This window comes from Theropithecus gelada, chromosome 11, assembly GCF_003255815.1.
Source record: "Theropithecus gelada isolate Dixy chromosome 11, Tgel_1.0, whole genome shotgun sequence".
Lineage (NCBI taxonomy): Eukaryota > Metazoa > Chordata > Mammalia > Primates > Cercopithecidae > Theropithecus > Theropithecus gelada.
Window position 1 is genome coordinate 18778094 of NC_037679.1, and position 16983 is coordinate 18795076.

A 16983-nucleotide genomic window follows, 5' to 3' on the forward strand; every position below is an offset into this window, starting at 1 on the left:
CTAGACTGTTCTTATAACTAGTCTATACTCTTTCAAATAAATGTAAGCAACTGTATTCAATTGGTCAAATTTCTATTTTTGCATTGGATTGCTACATATTTTAACTAGTTTATAAGAGTAGTGTGATAAATTTACAAAGTTATATTACCTGTTTGTTGCGAACAATTCCTAGACCAACTGTATGGCTGTATTCTGTCTTCTACCTCTGTTGTATCATGTACTCTATCTTCTACCTCTGTTGTATCATGTACTCTGTCTTCTACCTCAAGTTCATGAACAAATCTTGGTATATCTATGTAGTAAACAGAATAATGGACCCCCACATCTTAAACTCTGCCGCTTCAGAATATTATGTTACATGGTAAGAGGAGAATTAAGGTTGCAGATGGAATTAAGGTTGCTAATTAGGTGACTTTGAAATTATCCCTGATTATGTGCATGGGCCCAGTGTAAATACCAGGATCCTTATAAGTGAAAGAGAGAAGGCAGCATGAAAGATACTCAGTCCAACCTTGACGGTTTGTTGATGTAGGAATGCAGCCAGAAGCCAAGGAATGCCAGTGGTGGCTTTCAGAGTATGGAAAAGCAAGGAAACAGATTCTGTCCTAAACCTTCCATTCACACCTTGATTTTAGTCCAGTGAGACCCATTTCAGACTTCTGACCTCTGAAATTGTAAGATAATAAATTTGTGCTGCTTTAAGCCATTGTATTTGTGGTTGTTTGTTATAGCAGCAACAGAAAAAGAATACAGCTCAACACTGTGAAATTATGGAGAGAGCCTCAGAGTAGAAACAGTGGTTTGTGCCAAGAGGTTACTAGGTCAGTCATAGGGGTATTTGCTGCTTTGATTGAATTTTTTGTTCCATGTTAAGTATGATCATAGGGCTAGGTTGTAATATGTCATATGGTTCCTTTTGGATACATAGTTTGCTAAGGAAACTAGCTTACCCCTGACTGTTCTTATTAAGAGTACAGAATATAGATCTTGGAGCATTTGGGTTCAAATGCTGCCTCTGATGCTTACTAATTATAATCTTTTTGAGCATCAGTTTTTTCATCTGTAAAATGAGGACAATACAAGTTCTTTATAGGGCTGTTGTGAGAATTAGCTATTAATTTGTGTTAAGTGCTTAAAATACTATTAATACTTGGCATGTTGTAGGGACTAATTAAGTGGTAGCTATTATTATTACTAAATTATTCCTCAAATACTGTATTTTCTAGATTCATTTTCTTTATTCAGATCTAGATAGGAAAGTGTCCAAAACTATCTCAAAGGGATGAGCGCCTTTGTGGTGGAGGCATTTTAGTATAATTATGTGAATTTTGTAATTTGATATTTTACTTAATTTTTTAAAACCTTTCGTGCTTTGAAATGCCTCTTCTTTGTCTGTTTTCATCATCATAAATATGTAGATGAAGCAAATTTGTATATTCTATAATAATTCATTTCATTGACTTATTGTACTGTCTTAACTGTTTCATATTGTGAGTCTTTAGGTTAGTTTTGATGTTACTACTTCAGCTTGCGAATATCTTGGTAGTAGGGAAAGTATGCAGCACCCTGTAATAAGAAATCCTAGATTAAAAATACTTCACAAGTGAGAAAAACCTAATCTGAATAGAGTTTTCAAAGACATTGTTGAGAGAGGAGTCTCTTAAGTGGATACATAGAAATGACTACTTCGGTCAGTGCCCCATTCTCTGTGTTTGACGGTGGTGGGTCTGCTTTAGGCCTGGTGGGAGCATATATTTGATCAGTCTTTTAGGCCTTCACCACAGTGGCTATATCCCAAGGGACAATATATTAATTAATTCAACCAACATGTGTTACATACCTCCTAATGCCAATAAACAAATAATGTCTGTTCAAGATGTTTCCAGCTTAGTGGGGAAGAACCAATGATCCCTGAAGTAGCATAGATTCTAGCAGTCTAGTTAGGCAGGGTGGTAAGACCTGTTTACTCTTTCTAGCTACCCACACACAAAGGCCAGTTGCAGCATGCCATGATTTCTTATGCAGTTTTAAAACGTGCATTGCTCTTACAAAACAGTTTGTCTGTGCCTGTCTTTTGACACCCTAGGTTTTCTCTAGTACGAGGAAAAACAAAACAAAATACATTCCTTACATAGACACCTGAAATACAAGGAATCCCTTTAAATTGTATACTTAAAAACTATAATCACAGGCCTATTGAGTCTGTGGTTAAGAAACAGATATCAATAATCACATAGTATGTTTTAGTAAAATGAGGTTTCTTTTTCCTCAAATACATGTGGTATCTTTGTGGTGTTTTTCAATCAATTCCTTCGATTTTCATTTTACAGTCTTACTTCTCCCACACTTAACTAATTGGCATCTCATTTACCTGGATAAAGCTAGAAATCACAGAAAATTAGGAGGAGCTTTCCCCAAGGCACTCAACGATGTGGAAATGGTTGGATCTTTGGGTAGCCTTGGAGAACTGTTTGAACACGGAAGCTACAAAGGATATCACTGTTTCTTCCCTATGTTTTCACTTGAATCCAGCAGTTAACAGAAGGGTAGCAGAGGAAAATAGGAACTATTTGACAAAAAAAATCACTGCAATGAGTTAGTGGAAGGTTTCAAGTGAATTATGTGCCAAATGCCTTCCCATGCCTTCTATGCCTTTCTGTGCCTTTCTACCTTGAAACTGCATCAATAAATCAGTACAGAGGTAAGCTGAGCATGCCCGGCTGTTAATATATCCTCCCTAATATTCCAGTAAGCCTCTCACTGTGTCCTCATTTCTTTCACATAGACTGTGGATTGTGTGGGTTGGTATAAATGCTAACAATCAAATAATTAGGCTTTTTCTTTCATGTTGAGTTGGCCAGATTTACATATTTGGCAGTATCTTAAACTTAGGAAAGTTTTTAAATGTTCAGTCTTCTCCATTCATAACATGGTTCAGAAATAATGAATTGAGAGTTTCTGATATGAAATAATCAGTCAAATGTGGTAATGTGTCTATAAAAATATGGTTAAAATGAGTATAAATGGTTTTAGATACAGGGAAACATTTCTGTGATACTGTCTTGATAATTAAAATCCTAACATTACTTAACAGCTTTATGATGTGACAGCAGATGCCTAGAGTAGGTAGTTCTATTATTTTGGCTCGTACCTTTAGCTTATGTGAATGTATGTGGTGATCAATTAAATTATGCAAGATTTTATAATATATGACTCTGCTAATACTACTTTATAACTCTATTTTAGCTTTGACAATTCTGGTTTTAAAATATGCGCACACAAACACACACACACACACTCACACACACATATATAGCCTCCCACCATGGGAAAGTGAATATTTAAAAAATGTTCTTAATTTATTTAGCAGGTATGAGTGCATATTTCTTACATGCATATGTTGTGCAGTGGTAAAATCTGGGCTTTTAGTGTGCCCATAACTCAAGTGGTGAACATTGTATCCAATAGGTAATTTCTCAACCCTCATCCTCCTCCTAGCTTCCCACCTTTTGTAGCCTCCAATGTCTATTATTACAGCGAGTGCCTGTTTGAGAAAAGTAAAGCTGCCTTATTTATCCCAGCATCCCTCCTGTACATAATACAATTGGTTTTGTGGCTAGCTACTCATTATATGTTGGTTAAATTAGTTATTTAATTAAACACAAGGAAAAAATATATTCAGCTAGTCCCTTTGATTCATCTCTTTAATTCTTAAAATTGATGCTGAACTGGAGAATATTGCTTGGATATATGGTCAGATGGGGTTTCTCATTTGAACTTATCAAAACTTAGGCTTTCCCTTGTATGGGAAGAACCTGCTCTAGTAAAATTATCATACAATGTAGACCAGATCAGAATCTATCTCCTCCGTAGGAAGGCATATCTGGAAAAGGGAGAGCACAGAATATTGCTGCATCAAGCTTGCTTAATTTTTATTTGAAAATTCAGCTATCAGATGTGGAGTGGATTGAAGTGTTATTTTAACAGTAGTGTCTGCATTAGGAAATATGAGGCCAGTATGTAGGTGAGAAGCCTGGGGGTTAGAGAGGTTAGATAATTTGTTCAAGATGAGAAGTAGAGTATAGGTTTTACCCAACTCTTCTAATACTAAATCAAGGTGTTTTCTTGTCGTTTTATTTTGTGGTTTTTGTTTTTGCTTTTGCTGCTGCTGCTTTTTTTTTTTTTTTTTTTTTTTAAGAGCCCTTTAAATAATCCTTTTTTAAAAAGAATCCTTTAGATTTTTTTAAAAACATCTTTTTTTAAAAGAATTTTATGCTGCATCATAATAGTAATAACTGGTGGTCCCGGGGGAATGACGTTTAGTGAACAGGCTGAGGTCTGTCACAGTGCCAGTCCAGGGCAAAAGAGGTCCATGTCTTCCATCTGCTGCTGAGGAGAACACCAAGAGAGTCTAGTCCCCATGAGGAACCCAGAGGGTAATAAAAGCATTGAAGCCATGGGACTTTAACTTCTAGGGCATGGTTATGGCTTCTATAAACTCTCTTTGCCATGTAATTTTACATTGCTTTTTAAATTGTTATATTCTGACATCATCATATGCAGGTTTTCTACTTTTATTTAAAATAGCTTAAAATCCCAGTCTGGACAACATAGCCAGACCTTGTCTCTACAAAAAAATTTTTAAAATTATCCAGAGGTAGTGGCATGTATCTGTAGTCCCACCTACTGAGGAGGCTGAAGCAGGCTAGTTTGAGCCCAGGAGTTCAAGGCTGCAGTGAGCTTTGATTGCCACTGCACTCCATCCTGGGTGAAAGAGTGAGACCCTGTCACAAAACTGAAAAACACAATAAAATAAACTATGATAAAAATCCTAAAATAACAAAAGGTTACCTTAAGTTTTATTTAAGATGTAAATTTGTTTTGAGGTGTGGAAAGATCTCATGCACTGTGAGATGTGACTGAGACAGTAGATTTAATGTTGCCTTAAACTTCATTTATTTATATCTAGTTAATGACTAATGCCTTTGTAGTGTTTTTAAATCAGGAGAAATAATGACTTCTTATTTTACAAATGGCAGTAAAAAGTCAAAGCACATTAAGATACCTATTCTAGTATAATTGGCAATAGCAACAGATGGAAACTGTACATCCTATCATATTATGTTTTATAACATATTCTCTGGCATTCCTATGTGGAGGAGAAGTGGTTAGGTGGTTGGGTGGGTGGAAGATGCTTGTGGTATGTGGATGTTGGGAAGGGGAGGGGATATTGACCAGTTTTGAGTAGGAGCATGTCGTTGTCTGCATTCGTGTTAGATGTACAACTTAGGCAAAGATTTGGGGTTTTGAGTAGAGAGATTGAAGGCTGGGATAACACTTGGAAGGCTACTAAACTTGTTGGTGCCTGTGGGAATTAGGGAAAGAAGATAGATTTAACTTCTTCTCCAAGTAAAATTTACAAGGATTGGCAACTTTGGTTTCATTTTAGAGAAGAGGAGACATTTTTGCTGACTCTGAGACTTTGAGCTGAGTGGCTTGGAATGTTAGTGCATTTAATAGAAAGCTGTGGGACCACAGTGCAAGCTGAGAGTGATGGTGGGGAGCTAAGTGGAACCCAACGTCCTGAGCTAGAAGAATATTTTTAAAGCACTCTCTCTCTGAACTTGTTTCCTCTATTGGCTAAATACAGTAGTATCTTCTATTGAATGGATAATAGCTAAGAAAGTAAGGGTCTTAAATGTACCATGTACTCAAATCACCTTTCCAATAATTCTTTTCCATTAGTGAACTCCTGTTGTCAGCAAGAAGGGGGAATCCATTAAGGTGGTAGAATACTTGCATATTTAGGATCACCCTCCCCCAATTAGATTTTTCTAGGATGTATTAAAACTTTAAAAGAATTATTCTGTGAAAGCAAATTTGATTGATGGCATCTTTCTCTTATGCTTGTTAAGGTTAAAAATGATTTCTTTTTACATTATAATTCTGAGAGATAATTAATGTGGATTGTTTTCTTCTGCTGTAAGCTAACTTTTAGCTCCATTGTAATTCTAGAATTTAGAAAATAGAATCACTGTTAGTACTACTCAGTGAAAGTTAGGATTATGGTACTGTTTCCAGGAAAAGAATAGAAAAAAATATTGTATCCAGATGAGAAAAGAAATGTGTTATATTATTTCCATTATGTTTGTGAGACCTTTGGTTTTTGTGTTTTCTGATTAATTTACTGCTGTTTTCCATTCACAAGATATATGTGAGCTTTCTGTTCTTTAGAATTTCTTGTACTTTTTATTCAGATGAAAAACTTGGATTTTGCACATTAATTCAGTTTTACTCCTTAGTTACAATGCGAAAAACATCATAATCTCACAAGGGAAATGTGTAAAATGCTTCGTGAAACTTGGGAATAATATTATAAATAAATCTATTGCCAAGAACTTATTGTCATGTTTTAAACACGGAATTAATAACCTGTTCCAAGGGCACACAGGCTATTTATCAAGGTTTTCTCCTAAGACTATCTGCATTTCCTTTCTCTCCTGTCCTCATATTATTGAAGAATTTTGGAAACCGGAAATTAAAAAAAAATCTCGCATGATCCTATTTTTGGAGTTACTTTTGAGAATTTATAACCTTGGCAAAAGTCACCTTCAGCCATTCTCTCCCCAGGGCTCCTGGTGAACAGGTCTGTTTTGCATTTGGCTTTTCTTTTCTCAAAGGTGCATGTAGAAACCACACTGTCTGTGTTTATCTCACATCTCACAGAATTTAGTTGCCCAACGTTAGTAATGTGATTTCTCTGTACGCTAAGTTATATTCTTATAAAAAAAGGTGAGTCAAATTGTTGAAGGTGTTAGTGTGATTACAAAGGTGACTAAAGTTAATGTTAAACTCAGTTCATTCTATTTGCTATTTGTTTTATACCAGCAAACATTAACCCATAATTTGCTGCTTTAGGTGAATTTTAATTTTTGATATATTTGCTTAAAATGTTTATTTAACATGTTAAAGTAATATGATAGAAGAAATATCTTATGTGAAGAAAGATGAATTCTACATTTAGAAAGAAAATATGTAATTTATAATTTGAACTCTTTAAACTTTTCGAACATGCACACTAGACTTAACAGACCCTGGTTTTATCAGTGGATAGTATTTTTTGAGGATTTTATATTGTAACGACAGTAAGCAAAATAATACAAAATAAGTACAAAATACATTTTTCAAACTCCTGTCAATTTTGTTCTTTATAGATCTTATCAAACTATTTTCTTGATAACAATGTTTACATATCAAAAGTATGTCTTTGTATTTCTCTTCTTATTTAACTTTAGAATATTTTGTAATAATACTAGCTAAAACAGTTAACTTATACATATGGGAGCCTTTTAAAATTATTATTCTTGATGTAATAAATAACATATTAACTGAATAATGTTGATGATAATTTCTGTACATAAAATTGAGTCTTGTCATATTATCAATATAAAAAAGTAGTTGATAAAGCAAACAATATTATTGAAATTTTATTCTTTTACCCTTTTTAAAAAAGAAACTACTTTGAGGTATATGTACAGGGTACAAAATGAAGTTATTCGTTGGTTAATCACTTATATTACATTTTAGTAATTTTACCCCAAATAAATGTATTGAACACTCACTAGCCACTAAGCACCTTGTTTCATTGGGACAAAGAAGCATTTGAAGATTTCTCAGTAAATATATAGACTGCTTTTGATTGTCAGATATATTATATAATTGTGAAATTCATAGTACAATTTGTTCACTGTGTTAAAATCTCAGTTTATGTCTAATTTTGTACTAGGGTAAAATTTCTTTATGCTTTTATTTCATTTTAGTTTTCAAGCTTAAGTTTTCAGTAGAAATGATAGAAACATACCACATATTTTGTAAAAGCATTTAATTTATTTGGTTAAATAAATTAGATAAAATTTCTAGAAGTTATTTGTGTTATTACCTGTTTATTATTATTTAACAATTATACACATTTAGAAATGCAGCCTTCCCAAATCTTTGGGAAGCGTATTTTACAAGTGGCAACTGCTTAGTGCTTAGATGTAAATAATAGCATCTTTCACAAAGGAAATCAGATATTTCTCTTCCACTGATAGAGGGAGTCTGGCATGCTGTTTGATAGAGAGGAACATAGGCCTCAAATCTGGACAATCTAGAGTCGGAATCCGGGACAGCTATGTGAAATAAGTAATCAAAACTCTGAGCTTCAGTGTCCCCATAGGAAAATATTTATCATAATGTCTATCATGTATCATTTAGAGAATAGGATAATAGGTATAAATTATTTGGCACAATGGTTACCTAGAATATGAGAAGCATTTAATAAATTACAGCACTGCATTTTTCCAAAGGTTATTGTAATTTCTTCAAACACAAAGATGGTACTAATGATCTATCACCAGATTCACCCTCACACAGGGCTGGGGACTTTTTGGGGCAGAGAACAGGCATTTACAGAATGGCTGACCATGTAGGGAGTGTTATGTGTGATCAGGAAACAGATTAAACTGGCTGGCCTACAAGAGATTCAACACTTTGACCCTGGCCTCTTTATTATTGTTCGTAACTTACAAAGTTACCTAGTCTCAGACTCAGTGAAAAGTCACTCAACTATTAATTTATATAGTACAGCATTTTTGCAATATGCTTTATGCATATTAAATCACATGATGGAAAATGTGCTTGAAAATGTGGCTACATCAACATAACACATGAGAAGGTTAAATTTAGCAGTTCACATTGCCAGACTTGGCCACCTTCTTTGACCCATGATATAATTTAAGCCAAGCTTACTTTAGACTTTGAAAAGTATCAACTAATTGTGCATGTCAAAGCAGGTTCTTGAAAAAGAGAAAGAACTAACTTTCCCCTATTTGAGAGAAGAGAGAGGGAAGGGCAAAGCAGAGTCTCTGGAGATATGTGTGTAAGTTTGCTTGTGGCTAAAAGTTAATGATCAGTTGCCTCTGTTCTTAGCCCTGAGCCGGGAGAAAAGTGTCAAACGCGGGTTCTCTCTCTATTCAGGTAACTTTAAAAATGATACAAATCGTATTCATGTTCATTGTAGTTTAGATTATAGAGGTGATTTTTTTTTTCCTTTAGTGTCATGTGATTTCATGCTCTAAGTATATTGGAATAACAGTGAGAAACTTTATATATGCTGGCTAATGTAATAAAAAATATTTTATTTTTGAAGTATTCCAAGTTAAGGCTAAGCAGAGATTCTGTATTGTATTAGATGGGAAGATAATTTTTACATGTTTTTATGAAACTATCAATTGTGGTTCTTAATCCTACTGGCTGAAAGATGTATTAATCATAATTATTTAAAATAAGGTACATTATATAGTGTGCCAAGTCTTGGCTAGTAAGGAAAATTTAAAAAAATTTTAACATTGACATTCTGAAAATAAGACTAAATCTTTAGTCACTAAAATTATTTGTATTTCATATTATAATGCCAAAAGTAACCTATTTTTCCTATTCTGAATCATTGTATTTTATAACTGTGTGTGTGTACTTTGTTGAAAAAAAAATAGTAAAAATAAATTGATTTTTATTATAGGACTTAGGTAATTTCATTCCAAAACATTTGGGATAGTATTACTACTTCTCATTTAGATACACACCAAAGCCATGCTGACAGGTTCATAATTTCACATATTCTCAGGTGTTGATGAGCAATGATTTTATTTTTGTATTCCTCCATTCAGGAGGTTTAAAGGTATGGACAGCAGGCCGGACCAGCACCAGGCCTGTATCAGGGAGACAGACTTTCTTATCTCCCATCTTGTGTGGAGTACTTAGAGCCCCCTCTACCACGCAGAGCATGAACTTCTGCTTCATTGACTACTTCCAGTCCCACATTCCAGCAGGCTCAATGCTGTGTTTTCCAATATTGTGTTGGAAAACCATGCTGTGTTTTCCCTCTGTTTCTGGGCAATGGAGATGCTTCTTTTTGTTGATATTGTTATTATGATCACCATTTAGGTTAGATATTTAATTTGTTTTTTGCTTTTCAGATTTTTTTACCATCATGTGCTTGCAGCAGAGAGGTTACATTCACATGTGAATTTACAGCAACATGTTGATTCTTTGGCTGACTTTGGACTAAAGGTGGATAGCAAATTATCAAATATAAAGTGCATCGCAGTTCTGTATTGCCTATTGCAATTAGATATGCATTGAATTCTAATTGTGTGGGTTGCAAACATGACATTCTTATATAATAATCAAAGAGCTTATTTGTGTTCATACCTGGATGGAAGGCTGTGCCATCTCTCTATCAAGATAGTTCTGTAAGTGTACTTTATAGTAGTCCAAGGACTTTAATTCAAATTCAGTTTTGGATCTAGTCAGCTATTTGACCCGAGCTTTAACAAAGCCATAGAATTCTCCACTCTAAAGCATAAAAGAGTTGACTTTGACTCAGGATATTTTGTAGGCTAAAGTCTCATTTCCATCACTTCTATGATAAAATAACTTACAAGGTTCTTATGAAATTTATAATTTTGAGCAGTATATTAAACATGTCAGAATGATTTTGCCACAGAATATTTCCACGTATAATGAAGCTAACCTCTTGAACAAAACGTTGAGCATTTTATATCTGAGTGTAGAAGAACATTTGCTGAAATTGATGAATTGGTTTTGGCATAATAAATATTGAGCTGTTGTTTTTGACAATAATTGGCAAATAGATTCAGTTATTTCTTGAAGTTGATTCTAAAATATACTAGTAAGAATATGTCATAACAAAGAATAAGTGCTGAAATTGAGACTCCCATGATGTTGAACAAAATTAAGCCCTAGCTCAGTAAGGTAGGACACTGTGTTACTTATAGTTTAGACAAGTTGTCAGAGAATATGTTTTTTTTTGTTTTTCTGGGTTTTTTTTTGTCCACAAGTAATCTCTAGTAATTTTTGTTAGCAATAAAATATTTACCTGAGCATTTAATTAGTACACTTTCTTCTCTTTTGTGCAGCCTAACATCATAGAAGGAGTGAAAAACTGTCTCATATAACCCAAAGGACATTAACAAAGATGAATAAAATATTGCAATATTCATTTCTTACCCATAACACTGAACTTAATATTGAAGCAGGTTTATAAAGATGACACTGCATGTTTAATTCTGTGTATCAGTTCTTCAAATGTCTTAAGTCTCTCTTGATCTTTGCTGTGCTACTTGTTGGAACATCATTGGTTATCTAACTGGAAGAGGGCATTTATTTATCTGTTAGTTCTCCAAGGATATCCTCATCTCTCTTGAGAAGAATTTTTGCAAATATTCTTTTGGATTTTTTTACTCTTTGCTTGTCACTTGATGAAATCATGCTCATCATTCAAGGCTCAAGTAACCAAAATATTTTTATGATCTCAGTCTGGTTTAGTTATGCTGCCTTATACAATAGTTATTACTTTAGAGCAGTTTTTCCCAACTAGATTTTGATGAGAAAATTATTCCCTAATGACCTAAGCCTTACACCTGATTTATCCATTTTATGTGTTAACTTTTCTCTTTTGTATTATGTTGCATAATATTTATGTAATATTAGAAGAACTAAGAAAATAGCCACTAAAACAATTTTCCATTTTTAGGGATTCAGATAATTCTAGCTGAAAAGCTGCCATAGAGTGTTATATTCTTTTTTCCTTGTTATTATCTCCAAAAAGATTATATACTCCATGAAGGCGTAGACTATATCTTGTTTCCTCTTTATACCCGTAGTGCTAGCACACTGGACTTCTGCCACATAGGAGTCGTTTGATAAATATTTGTGAATTAAATGATAGAAAGAGGCTTTCTTCTTCTCGCAAAACTTTGTTGATAGAACTGTTTAAGGTGACAGGTAATCCATATCACTGGGTCCAAAGAGCTTAGATTACACATGAATTAGTGCTGATATTTGAAAGGGCCAGTCAGGTGGGGAAAGCAGAGGAAATCTGAACTGTGCTGATATTTTTTTGTCAGCCCACCAATGTTATATGTATAGATAGCAGGCCTGTTTACGTTAAGTCAAAATTCTCTACAGTCTTATCAGCTCTCTAAAGTAAGAGGTGCTGGGAAGAAGGTGCAGAAAAGAGGAGCAGCTTGGCAGAAATAAGGCAGGAGATCTATGTTCCAATAAAAAGGGCTAAAATTTAGGCCACAATTTCCGTCCTTTGGGAACTGGAGTGAAAACCAACAGTCAAGATAGAAGTCATGCTACAGAGATAGGAGTACATTTGGGAATGCTGTTACTCATGTGATATTCTGGTATCCCAGATCACAATGGATACAATGGGACAGAAGATAGATCAGATTCAAACATGCTAGAGGGTTTAGGACTTCTAAAATGCTAAGACTCAGTTACAGTTGTCTCATAAAGTGGTAGGTCTGATCCTCAGGTCTCAGATCATCTTACCCATAGCTAAGCAAGTCTGGGTCAATGAGGGCAATGATGGAACAAGGCTGTATGCCAGTCATTATTCAGCAGACTAGTTTGTTTCTTCATAGCATGGTGATGACAAGGGTCCCAAGACATCCTTAAGAACTAGCAAGAGAGGACAGGCTCAAATGCACAAATGGTTTCAAATATCTACTTATTTCATATTTTCATATTTCTTATTGTCTTATTCACTGGTCATAGTGTTCCGGGCTGAGTCTTTGTATACCCCCAGAATACCCAGTGTGATTGAATTTGGAGATGGTGCCTTTGGGAAGTAATTAAGTTGTGATGGTAGCATCTTGTTCTGATGAAATCAGTGTCCTTATGAGGCAACAGAGAACTTGATCTCTCCCACTGTTTTCTTGGACAGAGGAAGGCTAAGTGAGCACACAGCAAAAGAGCCCTCAACCTCACCTGACCATGTGGCACTCAGATATCAGACTTGCAGCCTCCGGAAGTGTGATAAAACAAATTTCCATTGTTGAAGCCACCACTGTATTTTGTTACGGCAGCCAGGGCAGACTGGCATACACAGCAGATCACATGTTTAAGCCTCAAAGTAAAGGTAAAAGGAAAATGTTAAAAGAGGAAGATAGAGAGGGGAAGCATTTGTGGCCTGTTTTGTAATCAACCATAATTTTACCACAGTCTGAAAAAATACAATGCATGATGTAATAAAATCTGTGTAGGGATTACACATTAATGAACTATGCTTCTTTTTATATAAAATAATTTAAATGAACACTTTTAGAAAAAAAAATGAACTGGGTCAGATGTTCTGATGTTATTTAGCACTTCCACTTTCCACATCATGCACTTACATATTAAGTATACTTCAGGACTATTATGTGTTTACTAGTTTTGCAGCTATTGCAAATTCCCCAGTTGTATATAAAGCCAAATGACTAAATATTTCTTTAAATCTTTCTTCACATAATCTGTTCAAAAATTAAATTTTTTATTATTTCATTGCCAATTGACCTTCAGGCAAACTGTCAAGAAATTTATGAAGGTAACAGCTTGAATATGTGTACCCAAGTGTCTCTTGGGTAAAATATGACTTACGGCTTTCTTGCTCCTGAAATGATTAAGTCTCAAAACCTGAAGTTGACAGCAGAGTCATTGTACAGATTGATGTTCTCAATGACTAACATTTGACAGAATTTGCTTCTGATTTATCACGCTTCTAGGTAAAAACAATTTACTTCATTTTTTAGTATTTTTACTGTGTTCTTTCACTAATTGGATAAAAAATAAATTTTTATATTGAATATATTTGCATTTTGAGTAAACTAATATTTTAAATTGAACTTTTATTTTTTAAAGTACAATTTTTTTTTTAAGTATGCTGGCATGATTTCTGCCCTTTTCTTTTTTGATGTGAAGTAGTTCCTGATTTTTTTTAATTGTAGCTAACAGCAAACTATTACTCATATAAAATCTGTTTAGTAATAATTGGATTTTTTTTACCATTTTTTTCATTCAAGCATGTCAAATAGATGTGAAGAACAATTATAAACAATTAGGTACAACCCCCACTAACAAACTTTATAATTTCTGGAAAATAGAGAACTAATAAATCGCTTTTTTCTTACTCCTCAATTACTCTAAATTATTATAATTTTTTTTAAGAATTAAAGTATGCCACATTGAAGAAGGAAACAAAATGCAAAAAATAGAGTGTGTAGATAATACATAATTCCTTCCTAGAGTATTTTTATCTACTAAGTAGATAAAGGGACATATTTTTATTTTATGTTTCCTATATAATTTATACTTTCTACCTTATGCAAATGTTACTTAAAATCTTTCGCTAAATGCAAAAGAGTTTAAGTAACATTTGCATAAGGTAGAAAGCATATTAACATAATTAATATCCAGAGGACTACCATTCAACTGAAGAATTTACTAGAATATCACTTGAAATGAGTTTATTCCTCTCCTGTTTCATCTGCACCCTGTTTCATACAGAGACAGCTTATTTTAAACTTTATTATGTTTTAGCTCATTGCTTGTGTGTGTGTGTGTGTGTGTGTTTTAATGTAGTGCTTAGTGTTTTTTCTTATAATAGAAAGATTTAATGAATAGTTGTGAATTTTTGATACTTTGAATTTATAATGGAATCTAGGATGAGATCTTTTGAGTGCAGTCTTTTTGTGAACTGCATTTTCCTTTCTAGTAAAAAGACAAAATCAGGGTTTGTGTGTGAAGAGGTTGGTCCAATGCATCATTATTGGGTGGGCCAGAGGCATATTGGAAGGGGTGACACTTAAGCTGGAAAAATTTGAAAATCGAACATTGAAATATTAAAGAGATTTTTTTAAGGAGCTCTTAAACCTTGCATGCAAATGTTTATTAACAAAGCTAGTGGTATTTATAGCTTACTCCAAATTGGAACTTATTCCAAACTACACATGTTATCTTCTTTTACCTAAAACTTGTCTCAATAAATAAATGGTTTCAGCGAGACTTTCAGGTCAAATATCTGTCTCATTCTCAATCCCTCTCTTTTCTTCCACTAGTTTTAGCATCCATCTTCCAAATACAGTAAGGTTCTAGTTCCTTAATTGCTCTCAAATCTTCCCTCTTGTCTTTCCACAAGGCTACTGTTTTGTCATGGCTTTTCTAGATTACTTGCAGTAGAATCTAATAGTTTTGTTGCTGTAACCTCTGTCTTCAACTGTATTCTTTACCCTATCTCTTAAATGCAAACTAGCCAAATCATTCCCTTACTCAAAAACCAGTAAGTAATTTTGAAAGTTTTAAGAAAAATGTGCTTTGTGCTTTTCTACCCTCACTTGTTTCCAACTACATAGGTCATGGTGCCATGGTGTCCCTTACTTCCAGGACATACAAATATTATAGGATCCTTGGGTGTCACTTCACCAGCCAGAAACCTCTGTGGCTGGTGGTGCCTTTGCCAAGTTTTTACTGGAGCCTGGTGGGCTCATTCCATCCACTTGGCCTGGCAGACTGCACTTGGCTTGCTCTGCTGGCCTGAATCTCATACCTGCCAAGGGTGAGCCAGGTGTGGAGCAGCGAGGGGCATATGAGTGAGCAAGCATGGGGCTTAGCCACTGCACACAGCCAGGCATGCTGGCTGAGGTCACAGCCCTGGCTCAGGGAACTCCCAGGTCTGGGCTCCCTGAAGGGCCATAGCTCCTCCCTCCCTCTCTCTTCTCTCCTTCTTGTTGCCTGCAACATGGCGGGGAAGAGGTGTGTTTTAGCTTGAAGGTGGAGTTTCACCTGGAACCCATCCCTTTCTATCCAGGAGTCTGTCTGTCTCCTGAAGCTGTTCATGATGCCCAGGCTGCTTGTGCTAACAGGTGGCTGCAAGCTAGTGCTGAGCTACCCACAGCCCCCACTTTGCCTCCCTCCTGTGCTTGTTGATGCCCAAAGTCCAGGGGGGCTGAGGTGGCAGGGGGCTGGCATGTCAGTGCTGCCCTGAGCAAAGACACACCCAACTAGGTTCCAACAGTGCGCAGGCTTGGCCTCATCTTTGCTCCAAGATCAGAACAGGCACCAGGAACAGAGGGAAGCCAAGCTGTGGGAGCAGGCATTTCTGAGCCTGCAGGGACAGAGGGGCCTTTCTAGGCCCCCAAGAGTGTACAGATGCCAGTGTCCGCAGTGTGACTTGGGTGGCTGCAGCTGCACCTAGGAAGGTGGGCTCCTGCCTGCCTCCAGCTCCCAAGAGCACAGGGATGCCTGGGTCCCCAGCCATGGCTCGGTGGCCACAGCTGCTCCCAGAGAGTGCAAGACTTCTGCCTTGCCAAGTCGGAAGGGAGTGGGGCTTCCACCTATTCCCGGCTATTTGGAGCCCCAGATGTACCCCTCCCACTGCAGCTGGCATCATGCCAGTGGCCACTATAGAAGGGCCACCACTGCTATCATCAACTGGTATTTTTTTTGTTACCTATTTCACCCTACTCCCAATTTCACCCTACCTGAACTCATCCCAGGAGTTAATCCCATTCTTCAAGACAGTTCAAACAGTTCAGTGCAACCTTAACTCTTCTTGTTCTAATTTCTTGACTATCATTATCTAGGTTAGGTTATTCTCCTCTTTGCCCCATAGAAATCTGAACTTACCTGTCTCATGAAGTTTATCATATGATGTAATTATCTACTTTATAATTACCTCCTACATTTTGTCCTTTTATAGATCGGAAACTATCTCGTATGTCTTGGTCATCTTTGTATTTCCAATGTGTGGCACAGTCTTTGGCATAAAATGAAATACCAAATAAATATTTGGTGAGTGAATGAATGAATGAATGGATGAATGAATGCTGGAGACACCAAGACATTAAGTACAATGTTCTACCTTGATTTCATCATAAGGGCAGAATTAGAATTAAGAAAGAAGCATGGTAAGGGTTACCTCTAAGTATAAAAACCCAAGGTAGAAAGTTATTGCCACTAAAATGATCATTTCAGAGACAGGCAGGATCTGTAACTGAAGACCAGCACAGTTAGTTATTCCATAACTCCAAGCTGTGGAACTTATTCATGTTAATCATTTTTACAATGCTCATGTGTTTTTCCACAGTAATTAGT

General features: G+C 35.6%; 1 protein-coding gene across 2 annotated transcripts in view; it reads left to right on the plus strand.

Moving 5' to 3' along the window:
• SLC16A7 (solute carrier family 16 member 7) overlaps positions 1-16983 on the plus strand; it is a 168286-nt gene that overhangs the window by 62138 nt on the left and 89165 nt on the right. The window lies entirely within an intron of this gene.